The sequence below is a fragment of the Triticum aestivum genome, chromosome 7B (genome assembly GCF_018294505.1).
Source record: "Triticum aestivum cultivar Chinese Spring chromosome 7B, IWGSC CS RefSeq v2.1, whole genome shotgun sequence".
NCBI lineage: Eukaryota > Viridiplantae > Streptophyta > Magnoliopsida > Poales > Poaceae > Triticum > Triticum aestivum.
The window spans coordinates 206,036,789-206,046,721 of NC_057813.1; positions in this window are offsets into that span (position 1 = coordinate 206,036,789).

A 9,933-nucleotide genomic window follows, 5' to 3' on the forward strand; every position below is an offset into this window, starting at 1 on the left:
GGGTGTAGAGGCGCGTTCACAAAAAAGGGATCAAATGCTCAGCCTATGTATTTCTCGTGTAAGTATCTAATTTAGTGCCATTGGTTATTTACTTTAAACATAATGCATTGACGTGCTATTTTAGAGGCGCACACAAAGAAATGGATATTGTGTCCCACAAAAGAAATGGATATTGTAGTCCGCTACTTAAAAGTGTTACCTCATATGATTATATAGCCACCATTTCATAAATTGCGTACCCGTTGAATTCATATATGAATATTACATATATTACTTCATAATAGAACCTTAAATCATCCAAGACTAATGAATTTGAATGCAAGACTAACAATGGTGCATGTACATGATAGCTACATTGGTTCTTTGAAGAAACATCACTATAATTTTGGCATGCACAATTGAAAAGGATTATTTAGAAGAAGAAAATGTGATAGCGTTGAATCGATATTGTATCTTTGGCCACGATATGAAGTAGATATTGATTTATTGTGACGCCCCAAGACCGACGCTTCAGAAGACTTCCATATTTTCGTGATCACTGTGTGTTTCATTTATGCTTGCTCTTTTTATTTTTGCATTGCATCATGTCATCATGCCATCATGTCACTAATCTTTGCATCTCAACTCAACTAATAAATTGCATAGATCTTTGATCTATTTAAATCGAGGGAATTCAAATGGTGATTTCTCTTTATAACATATATCCTCCCAATATTATTAGGGAGCTATAAAATTATATTCCATTAATTTGGCATTTACCACAATACACGTGCATGTTTAATCCCTTGGCTTTCCCTTCTTCGAGTTTTGACTCTATAACCTTGCCTATAATTCTTTTCCCTTTTATTGAGGCTCCTCCTTAAATCTCAACATTTTTGACCACACCAAACCTAGTCCCAATTCAAACCCATTTGAATGATATTCAAATGAGTTTGAATTTAAATCTTGCATTCGTGCCTCTTTTCTATTTTTCTTGGATCAAGCTCATTTTTATTAGTCCGGGAAAAATACCCTCCTGCTCAAGCTCCACCTCTAACCTCTTTCTTTTCTTTCTCATCTCTATTTTATTTTTATGTTTTTAGAGTGAGAGAGAGCCCAGCAGGCCATCTAGGCCCATCCGCAGCCCAGCTCCTCCAAGGCCCAAGGCCCAGCCGACCCTTGCCTATCTAACCCTAGCCTCGACCCCCTCCTCTCGATCTCTTCCTCTAGCCGCCGCCTCTTGATCGATCCCCATCTGCGCTCGATCCCCTCATCCCTCTCCCCTCGATCGCTCGCTCCCTTGTCCTCCCGCTCCGCCGCCACATACACAGCCAGCGTAAAGAGCGAGAGCTCCTTCGACCCGATCCCCTCGTCCTTCTCCTCCGTCGCGAGCCCCCCCCCCCGACCCCTTCCTCCTGATCCCGCGCAACCCCCTTGCCGGCCAACTCCACCCTCGCCTGCCGGCCACCAGCGAGGTGTTGGGGAACGTAACAATAATTCAAAATTTTCTACGCATCACCAAGATCAATCTATGGAGATTCTAGCAACAAGAGAGAGGGGAGTGCATCTTCATACCCTTGAAGATTGCTAAGCGAAAGCGTTACAAGAACGCGGTTGATGGAGTCGTACTCGCGGCGATTCAAATCACGGAAGATCCGATCTAGCGCCGAACGGACAGCGCCTCCGCATTCAACACACGTACAGCCCGGGGACGTCTCCTCCTTCTTGATCCAGCAAGGGGAGAGGAGAAGTTGAGGGAGAGCTCCGGCAGCACGACGGCGTGGTGGTGGAGCTTGCAGTTCTCCGGCAGGGCTTCGCCAAGCACTACTGAGGAGGAGGTGGAGTTGGAGAGGGGGAGGGCTGCACCAGGGGCAAGGGGTGAAGCTCCCATGTGCCTCCCCACTATATATAGGGGTGGAGGGGGCTGGTTTCTTGCCCTCCAAGTCCATTGGGGCGTTGGCAAATGTGGAAGGAAAGAAATCCCATCATTTCCTTCCCCACCGATTGTTATCCCCCCTTTTTAGGGATCTTGATCTTATCCTTTCGGGATATGATCTTATTCCTTCTAAGGGGGGATCTTGGTGCGCCTTGACCAAGGGTGTGGGGACTTGCCCCCACTATCCACATTCATGTGGGTCCCCCCATGCAGGTGGGCCCCACTCCAGAACCTTCTAGAACCTTCCCGGTACAATACCAAAAATCCCGAACATTTTCCGGTGGCCAAAATAGGACTTCCAATATATAAATCTTTACCTCCGGACCATTCCGAAACTCCTCGTGACATCCGGGATCTCATCCAGGACTCCAAACAGCATTCGGTAACTGCACACTATTTCCCATAACAACTCTAGCGTCACCAAACCTTAAGTGTGTAGACCCTACGGGTTCGGGAATCATGCAAACATGACCGAGATAGCTCTCTGGCCAATAACCAACAGCGGGATCTGGATACCCATGTTGGCTCCCACATGTTCCACGATGATCTCATCGGATGAACCATGATGTCAAGGATTCAAGCAACCCCGTATACAATTCCCTTTGTCAATCGGTACGTTACTTGCCCGAGATTCGATCATCGGTATCCCAATACCTCGTTCAATCTCGTTACCGGCAAGTCACTTTACTCGTTCCGTAATGCATGATCTCGTGACTAACTACTTAGTCACATTGAGCTCATTATGATGATGCATTACCGAGTGGGCCCAGAGATACCTCTCCGTCATACGGAGTGACAAATCCCAGTCTCGATTCGTGCCAACCCAACAGACACTTTCGGAGATACCTGTAGTGCACTTTATAGCCACCCAGTTACGTTGTGACGTTTGGCACACCCAAAGCATTTCTACGGTATCCGGGAGTTGCACAATCTCATGGTCTAAGGAAATGATACTTGACATTAGAAAAGCTTTTAGCAAACGAACTACACGATCTTTTGCTATGCTTAGGATTGGGTCTTGTCCATCACATCAATCTCCTAATGATGTGATCCCGTTATCAATGACATCCTATGTCCATGGTTAGGAAACCATAACCATCTATTGATCAACGAGCTAGTCAACTAGAGGCTCACTAGGGACATGTTGTGGTCTATGTATTCACACATGTATTACGGTTTCTAGTTTAATACAATTATAGTAGGAACAATAGACAATTATCATGAACACGGAAATATAATAATAACCATTTTATTATTGCCTCTAGGGCATATTTCCAACACTCTCCCACTTGCACTAGAGTCAAAAACCTAGTTCACATCATTATGTCACTGAATCCAACACCCATGGTGTTTGATCATATCTCGCTTGTGAGAGAGGTTTATTAGTCAATGGGTCTGAACCTTTCAGATCCGTGTGTGCTTTACAAATATCTATGTCATCTTGTAGATGCAGCTACCAGGCGCTACTTGGAGCTATTCCAAATAACTGCTCTACTATACGAATCCGGTTTACTACTCAGAGTCATCCGGATTAGTGTCAAAGTTTGCATCGACCTAACCCTTCACGATGAACTCTTTTACCACCTCCATAATCAAGAAAATTCCTTAGTCCACTAGTTACTAAGGATAACCTTGACCGCTGTCCTGTGATTCATTCCTGGATCACACTTGTACCCCTTGACTGACTCATGGCAAGGCACACTTCAGGTGCGGTACACAGCATAGCATACTGTAGAGCCTACGTCTAAAACATAGGGGACGACCTTCGTCCTTTCTCTTCTTCCATGGTCATGTCTTGAGTCTTACTCAATACTCACACCTTATAACACAGCCAAGAACTCCTTCTTTGCTGATCTATTTTGAACTCCTTCAAAATCTTGTCATGGTGCATACTCATTTGAAAGTACTATCAAGCGATTTTGATCTATCCCTATAGATATTGATGCTCAATGTTCAAGTAGCTTAATCCAGGTTTTCTATTGAAAAACACTTTTCAAATAACCATGTTTTCTAGAAATTCTACATCATTTCTGATCAACAATATGTCAACAACATATAGTCATCAGAAATTCTATAGTGCTCCCACTCACTTCTTTGGAAATACAAGTTTCTCATAAACTTTGTATAAACCCAAAATCTTTGATCATCTCATCAAAGCGTATTCCAACTCTTAGAAGGATTGCTGGAGCTTTGCATACTTGTTAGCATCTTTCAGGATTGACAAAACCTTCTGGTTGTATCACATACAACCTTTCGTCAAGAAAATCATTGAGGAAACAATGTTTTGACATCCTATCTGCAAGATTTCATATACAATGCAGGAACTGCTAATATAGTTTCAACAGACTCTTAGCATTGCTACGAGTGAGAAAGTCTCATCGTGGTCAACTCCTTGAACTTGTCAGAAAACATCTTAGCGACAAGTCGAGCTTTCTTAATGGTGACACTTACCATCATTGTCCGTCTTCCCTTTTAAAATCCATCTATACCCAACAGCCTTATGACCATCAAGTAGTTCTTACAAAGTCTACACTTTGTTTTATACATGGATCATCTCTCGGATTTTATGGCCTCGAGCCATTTGTCGAAATCCGGGCCCACCATCGCTTCTCCATAGCTCGTAGGTTCATTGTTATCTAGCAACATGACCTCTAAGACAGGATTACGTACCACTCTGAAGTAGTACATATCCTTGTCGACCTACGAGGTTTGGTAGTGACTTGATCTAAAGTTTCATGATCACTATCATTAGCTTCCACTTCAATTGGTGTAGGCGCCATAGGAACAACTTCCTGTGCCCTGCTACATACTAGTTGAAGTGATGGTTCAATAAACTCATCAAGTCTCCACCATCCTCCCACTCAATTCTTTCGAGAGAAACTTTTCCTGAGAAAGGACTCGTTTCTGGAAGCAATCACTTTTGCTTCCGGATCTGAATTAGGAGGTATGCCCAGCTGTTTTTGGGTGTCCTATGAAGATGCATTTTATCCGCTTTGGGTTCGAGCTTATCAGGAAAAACCTTTTACATAAGTGTCACAACCCCCAAACCTTTTAAGAAATGACAGCTTAGGTTTCTCTAAACCATAGTTCATACGGTGTCATCTCAACGGAATTACGTGGTGCCCTATTTAAAGTGAATGCGGTTGTCTTTAATGCCTAACCCATAAACAATAGTGGTAATTTGATAAGAGACATCATGGTATGCACCATATCCAATAGGGTGCATTTATGATGTTCGGACACACCATCACACTATGGTGTTCCAGGCAGTATTGGTTATGAAACAATTTCCACAAGGTCTTAATTGTGTACCAAACTCGTAACTCAGATATTCATCTCTATGATCATATCATAGACATTTTATCGTCTTGCCACGATGATATTCAATTCACTCTGAATTTGCTTGAACCTTTCAATAATTCAGACTTGTGTTTCATCAAGTAAATATACTTAGAATCTACTCAAATCATCTATGAAGTAAGAGCATAACGATATTCACTGCGTGCCTCAGCACTCATTGGATTGCACACATCAAATGTATTACTTCCAACAAGTTGCTCTCTTGTTTCATCTTACTGAAAAACGAGGCCTTTCAGTCATCTTGCCCATGTGGTATGATTTGCATGTCTCAAGTGATTCAAAATCAAGTGAGTGCAAACGATCCATCTGTATGGAGTTTCTTCATGCATATATACCAATAGACATGGTTCGCATGTCTCAATCCTTTCAAAAACGAGTGAGTCCAAAGATCCATCAACATGGAGCTTCTTCATGCGTTTTATACCAGTATGACTCAAATGGCAGTGCCACAAATATGTGGTACTATCATTACTATCTTATATCTTTTGACATGAACATGTGTATCACTACAATCGAGATTCAATAAACCATTCATTTTAGGTGCAAGACCGTTGAAGGTATTATTCAAATAAATAGAGTAACCATTATGCTCCCTAAATGAATAACCGTATTGCGATAAACATAATCCAATCCGATCATGTCTATGCTCAACGCAAACACCAAATAACAATTATTTAGGTTTAACACCAATCTCGATGGTAGAGGGAGCATGCGATGCTTGATCACATCAACCTTGGAAACACTTCCAACACACATCGTCATCTCACCTTTAGCTAGTTTCCGTTTATTCCGTAGCTCTTTTATTTCGAGTTACTAACACTTAGCAATTGAACCGGTATCTTAATACCCTGGTGCTACTAGGAGTACTAGTAAAGTACACATTTAATACAATGTATATCCAGTATACTTCTGTCAACCTTGCTAGCCTTCTCATCTACCAAGTATCTAGGGTAGTTCTGCTTCAGTGACCGTTCCCTCATTACAGAAGCACTTAGTCTCGGGTTTGGGTTCAACCCTGGGTTTCTTCACTAGAGCAGCAACTGATTTGCCATTTCATGAAGTATCCCTTCTTGCCCTTGCCCTTCTTGAAACTAGTGGTTTTACTAACCATCAACAATTGATGCTCCTACTCGATTTCTACTTTCGCGGTGTCAAACATCGCGAGTTGCTCAAGGATCATCATGTCTATCCCTGATATGTTGTAGTTCATCACGAAGCTCTAATAGCTTGGTGGCAGTGACTATGGAGAACCATCACTGTCTCATATGGAAGATTAACTCCCACTCGATTCAAGTGATTGTAGTACTCAAACAATCTGAGCACATGCTCAATGATTGAGCTTTTCTCCCTTAGTTTGCAGGCTAAGAAACTTGTCGGAGGTCTTACACCTCTTGACGTGGGCATGAGCCTGAAATCCCAATTTCAGCTCTTGGAACATCTCATATGTTCCGTGACGTTTCAAAAATGTCTTCGGTGCCTCAATTCTAAACCGTTTAACATTACGCACTGAACTATCATGTAGTCATCAAAATGTGTATGTCAGATGTTCGCAACATCCACAAACGACGCTCGAGGTTCAGCACACCGAGCGGTGCATAAGGACATAAGCCTTCTGTGCAGCAATGAGGACAATCCTCAGAATACGGACCCAGTCCGCATAATTGCTATTGTCAACTTTCAACTAAATTTTCTCTAGGAACATATCTTAAACAGTAGAACTAAAGCGTAAGCTACGACATAATTTGCAAAGATCTTTTGACTATGTTCATGATAATTAAGTTCATCTGATTATTTAATGAACTCCCACTTAGATAGACATCCCTCTAGTCATCTAAGTGATACATGATCCGAGTCAACTAGGCCGTGTCCGATCATCACATGAGACAGACTAGTCATTATGAACATCTTCATGTTGATCGTATCTGCTATACGACTCATGTTCGACCTTTCGGTCTCTTGTGTTCCGAGGCCATGTTTGTACATGCTAGGCTCGTCAAGTCAACCGAATTGTTTTGCTTGTGTAAATCTGGCTTACACCCTTTGTATTCGAACGTTAGGATCTATCACACCCGATCATCACGTGGTGCTTCGAAACAATGAACCTTCGCAATGGTGCACAGTTAGGGGGAACACTTTCTTGAAATTTTATGAGGGATCATTTTATTTATGCTACCGTTGTTCTAAGCAAATAAGATGCAATAACATGATAAACATCTCATGCAATCAAATAGTGACATGATATGGCCAATATCATTTTGCTCCTTTTGATCTCCATATTCGGGGTGCCATGATCATCATCGTCACCGGCATGACACCATGATCTCTATCATCATGATCTCCATCATCGTGTCTTCATGAAGTTGTCTCACCAACTATTACTTCTACTACTATGGCTAACGGTTAGCAATGAAGTAAAGTAATTACATGGCGTTATTTAGTGACACACGGGTCATACAATAAATAAGGACAACTCCTATGGCTCCTGCCGGTTGTCATACTCATCGACATGCAAGTCGTGATTCCTATTACAAGAATATGATCAACTTCATACATCACATATATTTCATTCTTCACATCCTTCTTGGACATATGCTGCAAAAACAAGTTAGACGTCCTCTAATTGTTGTTGCAAGTTTTTTACGTGGCTGCTATAGGTTTCTAGCAAGAACGTTTCTTACCTACGCCGAAACCACAACGTGATATGCCAATTGCTATTTACCCTTCATAAGGACCCTTTTCATCGAATCCGATCTGACTAAAGTGGGAGAGACTGGCACCCGCTAGCCACCTTATGCAACAAGTGCATGTCAGTCGGTGGAACCTGTCTCACGTAAGTGTACGTGTAAGGTCGGTCCGGGCCGCTTCATCCCACAATACCGTCGAAACAAGATAGGACTAGTAATGGTAAGCATACTGAACAAAATCAACACCCACAACAACTTGTGTTCTACTCGTGCATAGAATCTACGCAAAGACCTAGCTCATGATGCCACTGTTGGGGAACGTAGCAATAATTCAAAATTTTCTACGCATCACCAAGATCAACCTATGGAGATTCTAGCAACAAGAGAGAGGGGAGTGCATATTCATACCCTTGAAGATTGCTAAGCGGAAGCGTTACAAGAACGCAGTTGATGGAGTCGTACTCGCGGCGATTCAAATCGCGGAAGATCCGATCTAGCGCCGAACGGACGGCGCCTCCGTGTTCAACACACGTACAGCCCATGGACGTCTCCTCCTTGTTGATCCATCAAGGGGAGAGAATAAGTTGAGGGAGATCTCCGGCAGCACGACGGCGTGGTGGTGGAGCTTGCAGTTCTCCGGCAGGGCTTTGCCAAGCACTACCGAGGAGGAGGTGGAGTTGGAGAGGGGGAGGGCTGCACCAGGGGCAAGGGGTGAAGCTCCCATGCACCTCCCCACTATATATAGGGGTGGAGGGGGCTGGTTTCTTGCCCTCCAAGTCCATTGGGGCGTTGGCAAAGGTGGGAGGAAAGAAATCCCATCATTTCCTTCCCCACCGATTGTTATCCCCCTTTTTAGGGATCTTGATCTTATCCTTTCGGGATATGATCTTATTCCTTCTAAGGGGGGGGATCTTGGTGCGCCTTGACCAGGGTTGTGGGGCCTTGCCCCCACTACCCATGTTCATGTGGGCCCCCCCATGCAGGTGGGCCCCACTCCGGAACCTTCTAGAACCTTCCCGGTACAATACCGAAAAATCCAAACATTTTCCGGTGGCCAAAATAGGACTTCCCATATATAAATCTTTACCTCCGGACCATTCCGGAACTCCTCGTGATGTACGGAATCTCATCCGGGACTCTGAACAACATTCGGTAACTACACACTAATTCCCATAACAACTCTAGCGTCACCGAACTTTAAGTGTGTAGACCCTACGGGTTCGGGAATCATGCAGACATGACCGAGACAACTCTCTGGCCAATAACCAATAGCGGGATCTGGATACCCATGTTGGCTCCCAGATGTTCCACGATCATCTCATCGGATGAACCATGATGTCAAGGATTCAAGCAATCCCGTATACAATTCCCTTGGTCAATCGGTACGTTACTTGCCCAAGATTCGATCGTCGGTATCCCAATACCTCGTTCAATCTCGTTACCGGCAAGTCACTTTACTCGTTCCGTAATGCATGATCCCATGACTAACTACTTAGTCACATTGAGCTCATTATGATGATGCATTACCGAGTGGGCCCAGAGATACCTCTCCGTCATACGGAGTGACAAATCCCAGTCTTGATTCGTGCCAACCCAACAGACACTTTCGGAGATACCCGTAGTGCACTTTATAGCCACCCAGTTACGTTGTGACGTTTGGCACACCCAAAGCATTCCTACGGTATCTGGGAGTTGCACAATCTCATGGTCTAAGGAAATGATACTTGACATTAGAAAAGCTTTTAGCAAACGAACTACACGATCTTGTGCTATGCTTAGGATTGGGTCTTGTCCATCACATCATTCTCCTAATGATGTGATCCCGTTATCAATGACATCCTATGTCCATGATTAGGAAACCATAACCATCTATTGATCAACGAGCTAGTCAACTAGAGTCTCACTAGGGACATGTTGTGGTCTATGTATTCACACATGTATTACGGTTTCCAGTTTAATACCATTATAGCATGA